This window comes from Eriocheir sinensis, chromosome 42 (genome assembly GCF_024679095.1).
Source record: "Eriocheir sinensis breed Jianghai 21 chromosome 42, ASM2467909v1, whole genome shotgun sequence".
NCBI lineage: Eukaryota > Metazoa > Arthropoda > Malacostraca > Decapoda > Varunidae > Eriocheir > Eriocheir sinensis.
The window spans coordinates 1823207-1840979 of NC_066550.1; the positions used below are offsets into that span (position 1 = coordinate 1823207).

The following is a 17773-nucleotide window of genomic DNA, read 5'->3' on the forward strand; positions in this document are numbered from 1 at the left end:
GAGACCGAATGACAGAGAGATAGAACATCCTAAGAATGGGAATTCCTGCTCCAAGACCCCTGTTTGCTAATACACGTAACGGGGCAAGGCGATGTAGACAGAGATTGCGTACATAGTCAACGCAATGGGTATACTTCTTAAAACTAAGTTGCACTCCTAAATACTTATAACATTGTACTCGGCCTAAGGCGACGACAGTATTAAAGCTCGGTGAACGACATATTTTGAGACTTGTCTGATATTTAGTTTTTGAGGCATTGACGATCAGACCCATATGTATACAAAGGTCCTCAAGGTGCTGCAGGGCTGTGGTCAGGGTTCCAGGGGAATCACACTGAATGAGGATGTCGTCGGCATAAATGACAATTTCAGTGCCCCGAGGAAAGGAGTGCCGGGCAATCTTATCCATAAGGATATTGAATAACATGGGGCTGAGGACTCCACCTTGAGGGGTGCCTAGGTCAAAGGACTCATCAGTTGATACTGCACCCTGGAACCATACCCTAGCCCGTCTGTTGTACAAGTACTCCCTGATCCACCCTAAAAGTCTCCCTTTCACACCTTTCGTGATGAGTTCCTCCATGATAACATCTTTATTGGCCCTATCAAAGGCACCCTTGAGGTCTATAAAAGCTCTGCAGGTGACAGTGTCATTACTCAAACATTCAACAAAACAATTGGCAGTGGAGCGACCCTTCATAAACCCATGGAGATTAGGGAACATCAAGTCACCCACCTTATAAATGAGTCGTTGCAGGATGACCCTTTCCATTGGCTTGCATAAACAACTGGTGAGAGAAATTGGACGAAAAGTGCCGTCACCCTTAGGGATGGGAACAATGAGAGCAGATTTCCATGAAGGAGGCAAAACACTGGAGGAATACGACATGTTAAAGAGATCAAGAATGGGGTTATCAGGCAGGGCAAGGAGAGGGTAAAGGACGTCATAGGGTAAACCATCCTGACCAGGGGCCGTCGACGTGCCAGGCCGAATAGCGCGGAGGAGCTCATCCAAAGTAAGAGGAACACACGTGTCGTCTACCAGGGCCACATTATGATGTACAAGGGCCATGCGCCGCAGCTGATGGCTGGCAAGAGCATCTCGATGGGCGGCAGGCAGCCCAGCCACAGCAGAGGCATTCGTCCATGTTTGCAATAAAGTCTGTGCCCTCCCAGCAAGATCAGGATCCCTAACGGGATGGTTAGGTTTGCCCCTGACCCTGTGGACATGGAGCCAAATCCTCTGCAGTGTCTGAGTCTTACGCAGCCGCCCCAAGAAGTCACCCCAGTATCGCTGCCGAGCCTGTTGACGAAGGTCAGTGAGGTGTCGAGCAACAGACACCATTGCATCCCTGGCATCATAGTCGGTGGGGTCACGCTGCCATCGCCGCTGATAGGTGGCAAGAGTTTGCTGGCAAGAAAGTATAACAGGATCCTTAGCATAAGAGGAGGAGCAATGAGTGACGGCACATACCCTAGGAGCCCTATAAGATGGGGACACAAAGCCTTCAATAACTGCAACAAGGCCCTGATACAAGGAATTAACATCAGAGAAGGTAGCCTTGGCAACAGTGTACCAAGACTCAACACATGAAACAAGCCTTGGCACTCGGGCAGCAGGAACAGTAAGCCTCTTTCTAGGTGTAATAGGCACAAAAGACCAAGGGAGAGTAGTTTCCAGAGCAAAGTGGTCGCTGAGTAAAGTAGGCAACAAGCAAGTCTCAATAGAGCACGGGGGCATGTTGGACAGGGCTACATAGTCTAACCTGCCACCTTGAGTGTGTGTAGGGACACTGTCACCTGTGAGCGTTACAGTATCTGTGGCGTCAAGAAAAGCTTTCCAACGAATCCCATTTACATTGGTGGTCAAATGACTGCCTAGGTCCTTATGACGAGCATTGAGATCCCCCATTAGCAATGATTTTTCTTCCAAGAAGCAGCCTGGGAGGTTGTCAGCACGAAAGGCACAAGCATGAACATACAAATTTATACAATACAGGGGACCATTAGGAACATGCAGACACACAATTAGAGACTCCATACCCCCCGTAACCCCCATCTCATGAAAAGTAACAGGAAGTCCATGTTTGACATATGTTGTTAACCCTCTACTGCTACCATCTCCAGGTCCTAGAGAGTGATTCACATAACCTCTCAACTGTGGCACCTCGGGCCCGACCTCTTGTAGGGCAATGACGTCGGGTTTCTGCGTTATAACATAGGAGTGGAGATCAGTGAACCGGGCACGCAGCCCGTTAATATTCCAGGTCAGGAAGCGATAGGTCGTGCAGGCCATTACGAGGTCAAGGAGATATCCAGGGGCTGCTGCTGAGTGCCATCCATTCTTGCAAGGATGGCCTGCATGGTAGTATGTATGCCCGCTACCGAAGTCTCCAGTGAATCCAGCCGAGAGTAGACTGCCGTCAGGCCAGAGTCACCCACAATCTGGGCACCGCTGCCGGAGGTGTGCGAAGCTACATGGGTTCCCGTAGCCTGCACAGGAGGAACTGAGCTGAGAGGAGTACTGGCTGTTGCCTGAGGCTGGGGATCGGCCGCCGGCGAGAGCGGCAGAGAAGAGGACCCTCCAGCGTCAGCAGTCACAGGAGCCGGGCCAGGAGGAGGACATGGAGCAGGGGTAACAGGGCGAGCTTCCACAGCAGTGAGGCGCACAGAAACTTGAGCCAGGACAACTGAGAGGTTGGCTATTTCCTTTTGTAGGGAAAGCAGAATACTAGTAGAGAGGTCAGCAGCAGAAGCGGAGACTAGTGGACCCCCAGCGGGGACTGCAGGGGCAGGTGAGGACTCACTGACAGTGCCAGCGGAGGGTTGTCGAGGTCCAGAGCTTGGTAAAGGAGTTTCCCAGGCATTATGGGCAGGGGGCGGTGCAGGGCGGTAGGCTGGAGGAGGTAGCTGAGGACTTGTCGGAAAAGCAGAGTTTATGGTGGGGAGGCCTCAATAGGCGAAATTTGGCAAGAATTTCCAACAAATCGATGTAAATTTCCCAAAACCAACATTATAACCTCCTAGCCGGGACTCTTTGACCCCCATATTAAGTATCCTATCCTAACCTAATCCTTAACATAACATAACATAGCCCATAACTTAACCTCGCCCTTAACTTAACCTGACCTGAAAGAGGGAATAAGGGTAAAAATAAGATTCAAGGACTTACCTTTGACCGGGGTTATTTTGCTCCATTACGTTGAAATGGCAAGGCGATGCAGGCTTGTAGCAGTAGTAGGAGGAGTTGGCCCTACATTTTTCCTTCCCCTGTCATTATTAATGAATCTCAGGTGTCGCAACTTGGTGTGAACATGGCCTAACCTGGGGAAATATGTCGATGCAAATGTGATTGGTATCCTATTTTTTGTGAAAAATGAATGTGCGATCATGGGTGTCGGAGCGCTGCTGGAGGATGGCTTGGCGATGAGGAAAAGCTTTTTTTTTTTTTTTTTACAGCAGAGGAGTCCGTTCAAGGGCATAAAAAAGTAACAAATGTTAATAAAAAAATCCCGATACTCACTGCTCCTAACAAGAGTTAGAGGAGTGGCCGAAAGATAGGTCAATTTCGGGAGGAGAGGTGTCCTGATACCCTCCTCTTGAAAAAGTTCAAGTCGTAGGCAGGAGGAAATACAGATGAAGGAAGATTGTTCCAGAGTTTACTAGCGTGAGGGATGAAAGAGTGTAGATGCTGGTTAACTCTTGCGTAAGGGATTTGGACAGTAAAGGGATGAGCATGAGTAGAAAGTCTTGTGTGGCGAGGCCGCGGGAGGGGGGGAGGCATGCAGTTAGTGAGTTCGGAAGAGCAGTCAGCATGAAAATATCGATAGAAGATAGAAAGAGAGGCAACATGGCGGCGAAATTTAAGAGGTAGAAGACTATTAGTAAGAGGAGGAGAGCTGATGAGACGAAGAGCCTTAAATTAGACTCCACTCTGTCCAAGAGAGCTGTACGTGTGAGTGGAGCCCCCCACACGTGAGATGCATACTCCATACGAGCTGTCGACCTCTATGGAATTTCTGATTTACTAGCGCGAATTTTGCGTTTTCCTTCGATATGTAGATACAGAAAGCGTTAATTTTCCCATACATGTCAACAGAACGATCTTACAACATATAATAGCGAAGAAATCTGAGGGACATAGATGCCCAGGCTCAATGGCCATGTTTCCGGTTCTGGGAAGAGCTTAGAAATGCATTGTGCCACGTACCAATGATAACGTAGTGCACATATTACGTCCTATAAATCGCTAGTTGACTGGATATTGGAGAGATATCTCAAATTCAGCCGATTCGCCTCTGCTCTGCAGAAAATAGTTGAGTTCGCGATTAAAAGTTAGTTCGAGGGGGAACTTAAGAGAATAATCAAGGTTGAATTTATATTAGTATTATGGAAACTTACCTAGCCTAACTTAGAGAAAACAATGGCTCTGGAACGTCAGAAAGAGAGAGAGAGAGAGAGAGAGAGAGAGAGAATCAACGCCTGAAGATGAATAAGAAGAAAACGAATGCAGACCAATATTTTATAATCAGAGGACATGACAGTAGAGAGAATAGTTGAGTTCACGATGAAAAGTTAGTCCGAGGGGAAACTAAAGAATATTACTGCAGGATTAACTAACACAGACAGAAATATCTTACGTGGAGTACTTTTGTCCGTATATATATATATATATATATATATATATATATATATATATATATATATATATATATATATATATATATATATATATATATACTCTTGCACATTGGCACGAATCACCAACGACTGCGGGTTATGTCTCCAGGCATTGCTGGCCACTACAAACATACACCACAACACAAAATATCGAAGTAACACAACGTTGGCGGCCTGCCGACTGCATCGTGACGTCCCGACCAACCAGCACCCGTTTCCAGGTCACGTGATTTTTCCTCAACTTTAATCCATATTTTGTACCACATTTACGATTTTACATGAAGAAAAAATAGTAACATAGCTGAATTGTGGGCCTATTTTATCTGTACAGACAGAATTAGAAATAAATATGTTGACCGGAAACGTGTCCATTCTGCCCGAGGCTCAATTTTGCCAATGACAGAGGCCTACATTTTTCCTTCCCCCGTCATAATTAATGAATCTCAGGTGTCGCAACTTGGTGTGAACATGCCCTAAGTATTCACCTGTGGAAATATGTTGATGTAAATGTGATTGGTATCCTATTTTCTGAGAAAAATGAATGTGCGATCATGGGTGTCGGAGCGCTGCTGGAGGATGGCTTGGCGACGAGGAAAAGCTGCCGAACTTTGTGTAATTTCTTATTTAATGAGGCAAATTTTGACATGGTCTTTGTCATCATAATAAAGAATGATGATCATGCTAGCTCTAGACGCCATATCAGTCGAAAAGAAGCCCACATACACGAGCTTGAGCTAAGATAACAAAGGCATGTGGATGCCCAACACACCGGACCAAGTGCGGCTGAAGAAGCAACACGCCAGCAACTTCCAAAACAGCGGTGGACCACCACGACTGTACACTTACACTTAAGTACACTTAAGTACATAACGCAGTCCAGTCTAGGAGACTCTATGCTGCGCTCACTTGGTGATACTCGATATATGTTGACTGTGGGTTGGCTGTCCATGGCGGCGGCTTGGAGGGGTCATATTTAAATGCTTGCTTATTCCAGTGATTATCTAAGCGATTTTTGAAAGAATTCATTGATACGGCCTCGGCAACCTCAGCTGGGAGATCATTCCATATGGGTACTGTTCGGTAATAAAAAGTGTTCCGCTGCACTCCATAAACACCGTCCACAGGGCGATGTAGGTAGAGTTGTCTTGAATGACGACGACTAGGTCTGCCCAGGGGTTTGAAGGATGCTGGGAGTAACTCCTTTTTGTATTGATTGAAGTGTTTCCACAGTTCTATCATGTCCCCTCTACAGCGTCTGTATTTCAATGTTGGCATGTCCAGGAGTTTAAGTCGTTCTGGGTAGTCGAGGTGCTGGAGACCATCCACTTGTTGGGTAGCTCTTTTTTGGACTTGTTCAATTTTGTCTGCCAAACTCTTATATCTCGGTGACCATACTGCTTGTGCATACTCCAGGTGGCTTCGGACAAAAGCTGGGTAGAGGAGTTTGAACATATCTGGACTCAAGTATGAGAAGACCCGTCGGACATGGAGTTGGCAGTTTTGATTTGGTTGAGGATGTGTTGCTCAAATTTCAGAGTTGAGTCACCTAGTACACCCAGGTCTTTCTCCTCATCAACATGTTCAAGTACCTCTCCACATATTTGGTACTGATGTGCATATAAGGGGGCTCCCGTGGTCCCGTGGTAGAGTCTCGGCCTTGCGCTTCGGCGGGTTGCTAGAGCGTGAGTTCGAGACCTATCCTGTGCCATGGGGGTGGAAAGGTGGGCTCTTTCCGACACCCTCAGCCCCGTTGTTGGGCCTCCTTGAAAGAATTGGGTATCTCTCTGCTAGCCGTCTGGGGGGTAGAGCGGCATGCACCGCCTTCCTCCCTTGGTGCATATACAGTATTCTCAAAGGCTCCCACTGACATTACTTTGCACTTTGATGGATTAAAACGCAGTAACCAATCATCTGACCAGCTCTGCATCATGTCTAGGTCACGTTGAAGCTCATATGCATCCTCACATTTTGTTATTTGTCGGAGAATCTTTGTGTCATCGGCAAACATATATGTATCTGAGTTTAATGGGGTTGGCAAATCGTTTATGTATATGACAAATAATGTTGGCCCCAAGACACTACCCTGGGGGATGCCGCTCAACACTCCAGATCAGGAGGACTTTTCACTGTTGACGACAACTGTCTGAAACCTTCCAACAAGAAATCTCTCAGTCCATGCAAGGGTCCTCCCCTGAATGCCATAACTCTCGAGCTTCGATAACAGACGCCGGTGAGGGACGGTATCAAAGGCTTTGGCGTAGTCCAGGAATATTACATCCACTATACCACCCGGCCATAGCTACCACCTCAGCACAGTGATTAAAATACTGTACAAGCTGCAAAACAGTAGACCTTCCATGTAAGAAACCGTACTGTTGTGGAGATAGGGCATCGTTGGAAGAAAGGTGGCCTAGTAATGCTTCACATATAAAGGACTCGAGGATTTGACAAAGGACTGATGTAAGGCTTATAGGTCGATAATTAACTGCCAGTTTCTTGGAGCCTTTCTTAAAGATAGGCGTACTGAAGCTTCTTTCCAATCCGACGGCAGTTCTCCCGTCTCGATGCTTTTGAATAGTAATAGGTCCGGTTATATGGTCTGCAATTTCCTGGAGGATTCGTGGGTGTATTTCATCTGGGCCACAGCTTCTGCTGCTGTTTATGTCTTTTAACTTTTTTAGAACACTGATTTTAGGATAACAGGTTCACTAACAAGATTATCTATTGGAACAGGTGGCCTGGGTGTGGGTCCAATGGGTTCCTTCGTAAAGACAAAAAAAAACTGTTTTTTATAGAATCTCAGCTATCTCTTTATCATTATGGCACAAGGAGTTAGGGTTATCTGGGTCAGCTAGTTTGTGAGGCACAAGACCTCTAGACACAACTAAGTATATTCATTCCTACCATTGTATCTTTTTAGTTTCATGGTGCTCGATCCCTACACATGTATTACTATAGCCTCATAATCACACTCTGTCCTGCCTGGGGGTTGGGATGGCATGTTCCTCCCTTCTCCCTTGTTGTTTACCTGCAACAATAAACTATCAATCAATCAATCAATCAATCAACTATCAATCAATCAGTAAGTCTGTGGCCGATACAAAGGCCTGGCTGGGGAGAAATCTCCAGCCACTGTGACATCAGTATCAAGATCAAGCTCAATACAGGATCGCATCAGGAAGGCCGCCCTGTAGGCAAGACTTCCGACATCCAACTCAACTGAGCTGAGCGGCGGCCGCGGGACACTGAATTACCTGCCGCACGCCGGGGACACGCAGGCAGGGTGAGTGCAGGGCAGGGCGCGGCAGGGGAGGCTGGTAGGGTCGGGGTCCGCGGCCTGGCAGTCAACATTTGGATCACACTCGTGGCTGTGTCTTCTGCGTGACACGGGCGATCTGGTGATGGCCGAGGCCGACCTGCCGTGCCTGTGTTTTAAAATGGTGTTTGAAGTGTGCCTCCCTGCATGCTGACTTACGCAACTGTTCTACTCAAAAATGCCCCCAACATTAATGTCTTGTTCAGCTCGCAAGGGTGTCAGGCAGCTCACCTGGGCCACTCACCTGCCAGGGTGCAAGGGTGTCAGGCAGCTCACCTGGGCCACTCACCTGCCAGGGTGCAAGGGTGTCAGGCAGCTCACCTGGGCCACTCACCTGCCAGGGTGCAAGGGTGTCAGGCAGCTCACCTGGGCCACTCACCTGCCAGGGTGCAAGGGTGTCAGGCAGCTCACCTGGGCCACTCACCTGCCAGGGTGCAAGGGTGTCAGGCAGCTCACCTGGGCCACTCACCTGCCAGGGTGCAAGGGTGTCAGGCAGCTCACCTGGGCCACTCACCTGCCAGGGTGCAAGGGTGTCAGGCAGCTCACCTGGGCCACTCACCTGCCAGGGTGCAAGGGTGTCAGGCGGTGTTATCATCGCCACCAAGCCGGAAAAGAAACAAAGACTCTACAGACACACACAGACATACAACACAACAGATAATTGGACCGCCTACAAAAACCACCAAAAGACATTTGCCAAAAACATAAAAGTAGCGGAACGCAAACACATAGCAACTTATCTCGCAGACAACATAAGAAATAGCAAAAGAAACTTTTTTCAGGTTCTTTAAGACGCGCAAACATGACACTAACACGATTACATCACTAAAAGACAACACTAACACATTAGTAACCAGCCCACAGCACAAAGCACAAATACTCAACACACAGTTCCAATCAGTATACACACAAGAACACAACCTGACACCAAACATGCCACACAGCCCCTTCCCCCCATAGCCCCCCTTGACATCATGACTAACGGAATACAGAAATTACTGGAAGGACTCGACACAACTAAATCCACTGGCCCCGACAACATTTCCGCCTTCATCCTTAAATCCTTTGCCTCCATCCTTGCCCCCATCCCTCAAGCCATATTCACCCAGTCCCTATCGTATCGGGACACCTCTCCTCCCGAAATTGACCTCTACTTTTGGACACTCCTTTGACCTCTATTCAGGAGCAGTGAGTAGCGGGTTTTTTTTATATATATTTTTCTTTGCGCCTTTGAGCTGTCTCCTGGCCCACTCACCTGCCAGGGTGCAAGGGTGTCAGGCAGCTCACCTGGGCCACTCACCTGCCAGGGTGCAAGGGTGTCAGGCAGCTCACCCGGGCCACTCACCTGCCAGGGTGCAAGGGTGTCAGGCAGCTCACCCGGGCCACTCACCTGCCAGCATGCAAGGGTGTCAGGCAGCTCACCCGGGCCACTCACCTGCCAGGGTGCAAGGGTGTTGCCTTCAGCTTCATTCCTCTGTTTTTAAGATCTTACAATAAGTGTGCTTCCTAGTTGTTGGGGTTATGCAACACAAGGTTAGATTATTATGAAGTTTATTCACATTCTGTTGGTAATGTTAGCAAGCTTACTGAAGTTAAGTAACAATGTTATTGACAACTCATTATTCTGTTGGTAATGGTAGCAAGCTTACTGAAGTTAAGTAACAATGTTATTGACAACTCATTATTCTGTTGGTAATGGTAGCAAGCTTACTGAAGTTAAGTAACAATGTTATTGACAACTCATTATTCTGTTGGTAATGGTAGCAAGCTTACTGAAGTTAAGTAACAATGTTATTGACAACTCATTATTCTGTTGGTAATGTTAGCAAGCTTACTGAAGTTAAGTAACAATGTTATTGACAACTCACTATTCTGTTGGTAATGGTAGCAAGCTTACTGAAGTTAAGTAACAATGTTATTGACAACTCATTATTCTGTTGGTAATGGTAGCAAGCTTACTGAAGTTAAGTAACAATGTTATTGACAACTCATTATTCTGTTGGTAATGGTAGCAAGCTTACTGAAGTTAAGTAACAATGTTATTGACAACTCATTATTCTGTTGGTAATGGTAGCGAGCTTTAATGAAGTTAATTAACAATGCTGATTACAACTCATCTTGGTCTTGGTCTTGATTCGGGAGGTAGTTGTCCCTTTCAGATCCAACTTCAGCCTTTGTAACGGCTTACTCCCTCAGGGCCAACACCCTGAAAATCCAATAAATAAAGTATAACCATTTGAAAGAGCGTTTAGAGGCACAGATGGGGACATCTACACGAGTCCACCCTTTCCGGTGCGCACTGCCCAGGCTCTCTCTAGGAATTCCTTAACCCCCTCTATTGTTCTTCTGGTCACTGTCTGCAGTGTACTCAGACCTAGCAAGAATTCAATCACCCTTCCTACATTCCCTCTAGCATCCTATTCCATACTTCTGTTCCTATTTCCTGTGTTATTATTTCTACCAAACTCTGCCTCTCCCTATTATACCTTGAACACTAGTAGCATATGTTCTACTGTCTCGTCAACCCCCCCTTCACACATGCGGCATACCTTGCCTCCCCCATTTGCCCACCTATATGTCCTACTACTCACCTCTAAGGATTTAGTCCTGGCCTTGAGGAGCAACACCCCCCCAGGCTACCATCGTAGAAGGCTTCACACTTGGGTTTGGCCTTCAACTTGTACCATTCTAGAGAACTCTTTGCCCCCACCCTTTGGCTCCAGTCTACCCTGCCCCTCTCCTGAACTCTGCCATTCACTCTACGCTTCACTTCCTTCTCCTCCCCCCCTAGCATCATCTCCGAGAGTGTGAAGCCCTCCAGCTCACATCTCTTCTCCCAGCGTATGCTAGACTTGTTCCACTTCGTCCCCTGTCCCGCCCACTCATATACCTTGCGCGCCCACCTGTTCTCACTCATCTTTCTTAGCCTGACTTTGTACCCTAAAACTGCTTTACCTATTCTTTCCTCAAAGGTGCTCCAGCCTACTTCCCCTCGCACTGCATCTACCGCCGCATACCTATTGGCACCCAGAGCCAGCCTGCCTACTCTGTTCTGTACTACCTCCAGCTTATCTAGCTCTTTGACTGTCCACCTCATGCATTCTAGGCCATACATGAGGCCTGGCACTGCCATGCCCTTCCATATCCCCCTAACTACCTCATACCTGTCAGCTCTACATCTAGCCACGCTTCCTAGCCTTCCTACCCACTGATTTGGCCTAGAAATTCTATTCTGTTTGGTCCTATCAGTCCCATTCTCGTCGACTATGATTCCTAGGTACTTGTATGAGCTCGTACGGCCTATGTTCATCTCTCCTAGCGCCCAGGTCCTTCCCTCGTCCGTAGCCTCAGCATTTACTACTACAGGTAACTCTCGATTTACGCGAGTATTGCGTCCTTGAAGAGGTCGCGTAAATCAAAAACAATGTAAATCAAACAAGAGGTAGGTTTCTGTCGAAAAATAAATACCGTATTTTGCGGCGTATAACGCGCACCTCAAACTTTAAGACAACAATTTTGAAAAAAAAAAGTTCTTAAAATGCTCAGAAATTACAGGTTAAAGAACATTGACAATGTACAGTTTCCTGGAATTTATATATTTTTGGTGTAATCTTTACTGCTTGAATTGACAAGTGTCCTTGAGTAAGGCAATGAAAATGGCGGCCGGGCTGGTGTTGTGAGAAATACATCCCCGTAAACATACTGATGATGCACAGCTTCTGATATCATAATAAGCATATTATTCCCACCATCACTCGTAGGTCATGACAGACAACTAGGCAAGGCACAATTCACACGGTTCTGGTGACACGCGGCATGCAGCTGTTTGTTGTTTGGGTGTGGTTGTGTGGTTTTCAAACAATGCAAATGGCGGCCGGGCTGGTGTTGTGAGAAATATCTCCTCGTACATACTGATATGTACAGCTTCTGAGATCATAATAAGCATATTATTCTCACAGTCACTCGTAGGTTATGACAGACAACTAGGCAAGACAATTCACGCGGTTCTGGTGACACGCGGCATGCAGCTGACATAGGCAAAAATTGGTTTACAAACAGGGTGGTGGATGAGTGGAATAGGCTTAGCAGTCATGTGGTGAGTGTCAATACAATTGTCACATTCAAAAATAGATTAGATAAATTCATGGACAGCGATATTAGGCGGGGTTAGATACACGGGAGCTTAGGGTCAAAGGAGCTGCCTCGTACAGGCCTACCGGCCTCTTGCAGACTCCTACGTTCTTATGTGTGCATTATACATTCAGTGGAGAGAGAGAGAGAGAGAGTATCCATATCACCGAGATTTCCAATCAGGCATCATTAACAATAATAAAGGTAAGTTTGCAGCTGTTATTGGATAAGACAAAACACAGACCCTTAAAAACACTCCAAAGAAGAAAAAAAATCATTAAAAATTTGTACATTCGGCGTATAACGCGCAGGGCTAAACTTTCAGGCATTTTTTATGTGAAAAAGGTGAGCGTTATACATTCAGTGGAGAGAGAGAGAGAGAGAGAGAGAGTATCCATATCACTGAGATTTCCAATCAGCCACTCAGTCTCAGCCTCACTCGTCTGAGAAAGAGATGAGGGACAGCATGAGCGCCTGGCTAGTATTGGTACCGGTACTGTACCGTATAGCTGGTACTGTTAGTACCGGTACTGGTACCGTTACCTGCCCACCCCTATTGTTGAGTAGCGTGGCAGCGTGGGTACTGTATTGTTGTTCAAGTGGTGCGTGGGAAGAACTGAGCTCAGCCGTGTGGCCGCGGCGCCGTGTGAGTCCAGTTGCGTGAGACAACTGGTGGCCACTCCATAAAATATCGCGTATAAGTGGAAAAAACGTGTAAATTAAACATTTATTTGGATTTTGGACCCCGCGTTATTTCAAAAATGTGTAAAACAAACTCGCGTAAATCAAGAGTTACCTTTACTACCTGACTCTTATAACTACTAAACTTCATATCAAAGTCCCTCCCATACTGTGCTACTACATCCAACATTTGTTGTAATTCCTCACTATCCTCACTCATGAGCACAATGTCATCTGCATACAGGAGACATCCTAACCGTTCACTCCCATGACCCGATGCCCTCAACCTCTCTGCCAGCTCCTCTGTGTACAGCCCAAACAGTGGCAAGGACAGCACACACCCTTGCCTAACCCCTCTACGGCTGTTGACCCACTCTGTCTCTATATCCCCAAGGCTGTATACTGCCCGTGTGTTCTCATACATACTGTCTATTATCCCTACTACCCTCTCACTCACTCCTATCCTAGTCAACAATCGACTTAACAAACTCCTATTTACCCTATCATACGCTTTTTCTACGTCAAGGAAAGCAAGGTATACCTTCCCCCCCGTTCCTTTCATTCTTTCAGTCACCGTGTTAACTACAAACATGTTGTCCTCCCCCCTTCTGTCCTTACCAAAACCATTCTGTTCCTCCCCCATTACCCTGTTTCTTTCGCAGGTCCCCTGACCTGACTTCTAGTCTTTCCCTCAGCTGGGTCTCGGTGACCCCCACCACATGCAAGTCCCACTCCCTCAATTCCTTAGTCATGTCCTCTAACTTCCCTACTCCCCATCCCCTAACATTTAGGCATCCCAGATGCCTCCCATGCTCCCTTGCCTCCCTCCCCTTCTGTCCCTGCCCTACACCGCTATGGTTTTTGTTCCCCTTAGGCTTGCCCTTACCCCTACCTAGGTCTAGTTTACCTGCCGGAGACCCTCCACTGCACCCTCCAGCAAGTTGCTGAATCTGTCCACCATTTACCACGCAAGGGCATACTCATCACAGAACATGTCCTAAAAATATATACCTATATAGTGCACTGGCCATAGCTAACAAAAAGAACTACCCTAATCAGGTTTCAATGATGTATATTTACACAAGAAATGTCTCCCTACCACCGATATGCGTTGACAGGGATGATCATGGGGACAAGGCAGTCGTGTGGGATCAAGACACCAAGAGGGTGATCATGAATCCACATGAACAAAGGGGTATACAAAAGACACTGGGAATTTCTCCCTCTCTACCATGGATAGGTGTTCACTGAGTTGATCATGGGGGTAAGACATTCTTGGGGTTAAGATACCAAGGGGTGATCATCATCCACACAACCAAAGGAATATTTACATACTCTAACAACACACAACAAGAGGGGCATCAGCTCTCGTCAGTAGGGAACCTGGGTGGATGAGAGGTGGAGTCGGTGTCAATGTAACTCTGACAAGTAACATTAATATATTGTATTGAGATAACACACTAACGAGCTTTGTCCTTAGGAGCTAACTTCACTGCGACATCCATCTGGGGCTCCCTAAGGTGGCCTCGCAGAATGGCCTGACCGTGCGGCAAAATTTTTTATCATGTTATCGATTTCACCCACGAGTGTTCTTTTTTCCTGGCATTGTTATATATTGTTGGTTTTGGAAGAGATTATTTTGCCTTATGAAAGAAAAGAATATCAAGAAATGCAAATAAATAGTAAAGTTTACCGACTCTGAAGAAAACAATTTCTAGGGACGACAGTCGCGCTCACAGGCTGCCTGCTGAGAGGCAACTAAACCACGGGCAATTATCACTTCAAATCCAACGGCACGAGAGAGTTGACAATTAGTTTATTTTATAGGTCTTGCTTAGATCTTTGACGCACACAAAGAGTGACGTGATTCTGAAAGATACTTTATTTTTTGGCAAATTTTTTAAAGCTTTTGACGCGATTCGAGTCAAAAGCTGGTGTAGACGATTCCGTTTTGCCGCGAATCGTGTCGTGGTGCGTGAAAGGGTTAAACATTTGTTCCAGAATTCTTGGATGTGGCATTTAATTTCTTCCCTTCCGTTTATGTTTTCAAATAATAGTTCACTAAGAATATTCTCTGTATGGATGGCTAAATAAATCACATTTGTTTCTGGTTTCTTGATAAAAACTGCACTATAATAATAAATGTTGTGGGTCTTCTATTTCAGCCCTGCATTCCTTACAAGCTGTGTCACCATTATGGAAACTGTTTCTATCATTGAGGGCAACCATGTTGGCTCCACACCTGAAAAATGTCACTGATGACGGCTGGTTATCGCAACACTTGTCTTCCTGAATCTCTGTCTTACAAGTTCTGTACAGGGCAGCGCTACTTTTATTTAGAAGTTCTTCTCTCCAGTTCTTGGAGTCCCATTCCTTCACTATAGATTATATTTTTCTTTACTTAATATTTTCATATTTAATTTACTAGGACCTGCTTCTCTTGACGTTTGACATAATTCTTGCACCCACTTATCATTTTAAAATTTATTGCCATTTCCAGCAGCGAGCCTTCCTTGTTTAGCTAATAATTTATAAATGTCATTTTTTATTTTCCAGTTCTATCTTTCATGGCAGTACTTCCGCCCGTCGTTGAAGGTTAAGCCGTCATCTGCATAAAAAAGTGTGCCTGTATAAAAGTTCTCATCCCTGAACCCAATCTGTCTCGTTAAGTTTCTCAGTTATTGAATATGTAATCAGTTTGAACGGTGTCGTTGATACTGTCCATCCTTGCTTTATGCCGCTGGTTATTTCCACTTCTTCCTGAGCTTCATCTCCTCGTTTAATACTGGTTTTATCCTGTGAGTATACTTGGACAGTAATATCTGTAATTCCTGGATGTATATGAAAGTTCGTCATAGTTCCAATAAGTTTTCTCTTTTAATAAAATCATATGCTTTGCTAAAATCTCTTGCTGTAACTATGAGTGGTTTTCTCTGCTTAAAGCTGCTCAGCACACAGTATTTCAGTACAAGTAGGTTATCTTCAGTTCTGCTTCCAGCTGTGAATCTTTTCATTCTTTCTTCTCTTCCTTTCCTCTATCTCTTGTTTTAGTTCTTCTGTTATCCACAATGGTTCTCTCACCTTTTGGTCCTTCTCTGTGTTTATTTTCACGGCTCTTAACATGTTTTGCTCAATTGGCTTCTTCATTTCCTCTTCCATTACAGTGTTGTTTGATGGGTTTATATATGTGTCTGCATTACCTCTGGAAACGTTTGTTTGGTGTCTTCGGCTAATTTGATAAATTCTTTAGTACCACGTGTTTAAATTTTGTGGTGTTTATATTAAGTTTAGTTCTTAAGGTTACAGTAATTAGGTTATGGTCGGATAGGTCCAAAATGTCTTTGTCACCATCAGTGCTGACACCCTTGACGGGGGCACTGCTGGCCACACAGTAGTCAATTACACTTTTTCTGCCTCTTGCTGTCCATGTATACGCTCCCTCACATTCTGTCATGGCATTTAGCATTGTTAAATCATAACTATTCATCCACTCCAAAATAATGTCACCATTTTTATCTAATGGTTGTTCTCCCAGAAAACCCACATGCCCATTCAGATCTCCCAACCTTATCAATTGTTTTGTTTTCTTCCACCGTCAACTCCTCTTCTGTAAGTTTCTTTACTGCTCTGTTTCTCTCGTCGTCATTTACCGACATACAGAATAATATTAGCTCCATGGTTTGTCCCAACATACCAGCAGTCACGTGCATGAAGTCCGGGTGTTTCACAGGTTTTTGTCTGTTTCCTTCATACAGAATCATTAATCCTCCCCCTTTTCTGTCATTTAGCTCCCCAAAACTGTCCACCTTGTTTAATCCTTGTGTCAATACATATTGATCAGACTTCTGTGACACACACTATATCCAAATCATTTTCTATTATATTCTCCACCTCTACTAATTTAGATTTACTAATCCCTTGTATATTAATCAGCTGTATATTGTATTTACTAATTATGTTTTCTCTTTTTGATTAAATGTGCCATTTGTGTTTTCCTCTTTTCCCTATTCAAGCTGCACACTGCTTTCCTCTCATGAGTTTGCCGTCCCTGATGTGCCATTTGTGTTTTCCTCTTTTCCCTATTCAAGCTGCACACTGCTTTCCTGTCATGAGTTTGCCGTCCCTGATGTGCCATTTGTGTTTTCCTCTTTTCCCTATTCAGGCTGCACACTGCTTTCCTCTCATGAGTTTGCCGTCCCTGATGTGCCATTTGTGTTTTCCTCTTTTCCCTATTCAGGCTGCACACTGCTTTCCTCTCATGAGTTTGCCGTCCCTGATGTGCCATTTGTGTTTTCCTCTTTTCCCTATTCAAGCTGCACACTGCTTTCCTCTCATGAGTTTGCCGTCCCTGATGTGCCATTTGTGTTTTCCTCTTTTCCCTATTCAAGCTGCACACTGCTTTCCTCTCATGAGTTTGCCGTCCCTGATGTGCCATTTGTGTTTTCCTCTTTTCCCTATTCAAGCTGCACACTGCTTTCCTCCCATGAGTTTGCTGTCCCTGATGTGCCATTTGTGTTTTCCTCTTTTCCCTATTCAAGCTGCACACTGCTTTCCTCCCATGAGTTTGCCGTCCCTGATGTGCCAGCCCAGCTCTCCACTATTTCTCTTTTCAAGTAACTTTTCATACAAAATCTTAGGTTCCCTCCTTTCTTTCTGAGTCATGTCCTTCACCACTGCTACTTTCTTGGTCCATTCTTTTCTTGTGTGTTTGAGATTTCTTGCATTCTTTAACACTTTCCATTTCACGTCCTCATCTTCCATCACCAGCAGGGTCGGCCTGTTGGCGGCCCTGTCTCTCTGCCCAGCCTGATCACCTGTTTAATTAATGGTTTCTTCCACCTTCATTTCCTCAAATGCCTCACAACACTTTCTCTCATCCACTTCTTTATTTGCTTGATCTGTTTCTCCCTCACTTTCTTCCACATTGTATATTGTTAAATTATTCCTCCTTTTTCTTTTTCTAGT

General features: G+C 45.5%; 2 protein-coding genes across 6 annotated transcripts in view; one reads left to right on the top strand and one right to left on the bottom strand.

Annotated features, from left to right (window-relative positions):
- Nucleotides 1–17773, top strand: part of LOC127009804 (uncharacterized) — a 165967-nt gene that overhangs the window by 142293 nt on the left and 5901 nt on the right. The window lies entirely within an intron of this gene.
- LOC127009808 (uncharacterized) overlaps nt 1–17773 on the bottom strand; it is a 110124-nt gene that overhangs the window by 43936 nt on the left and 48415 nt on the right. The gene's annotated exons all lie outside the window — the stretch shown is intronic.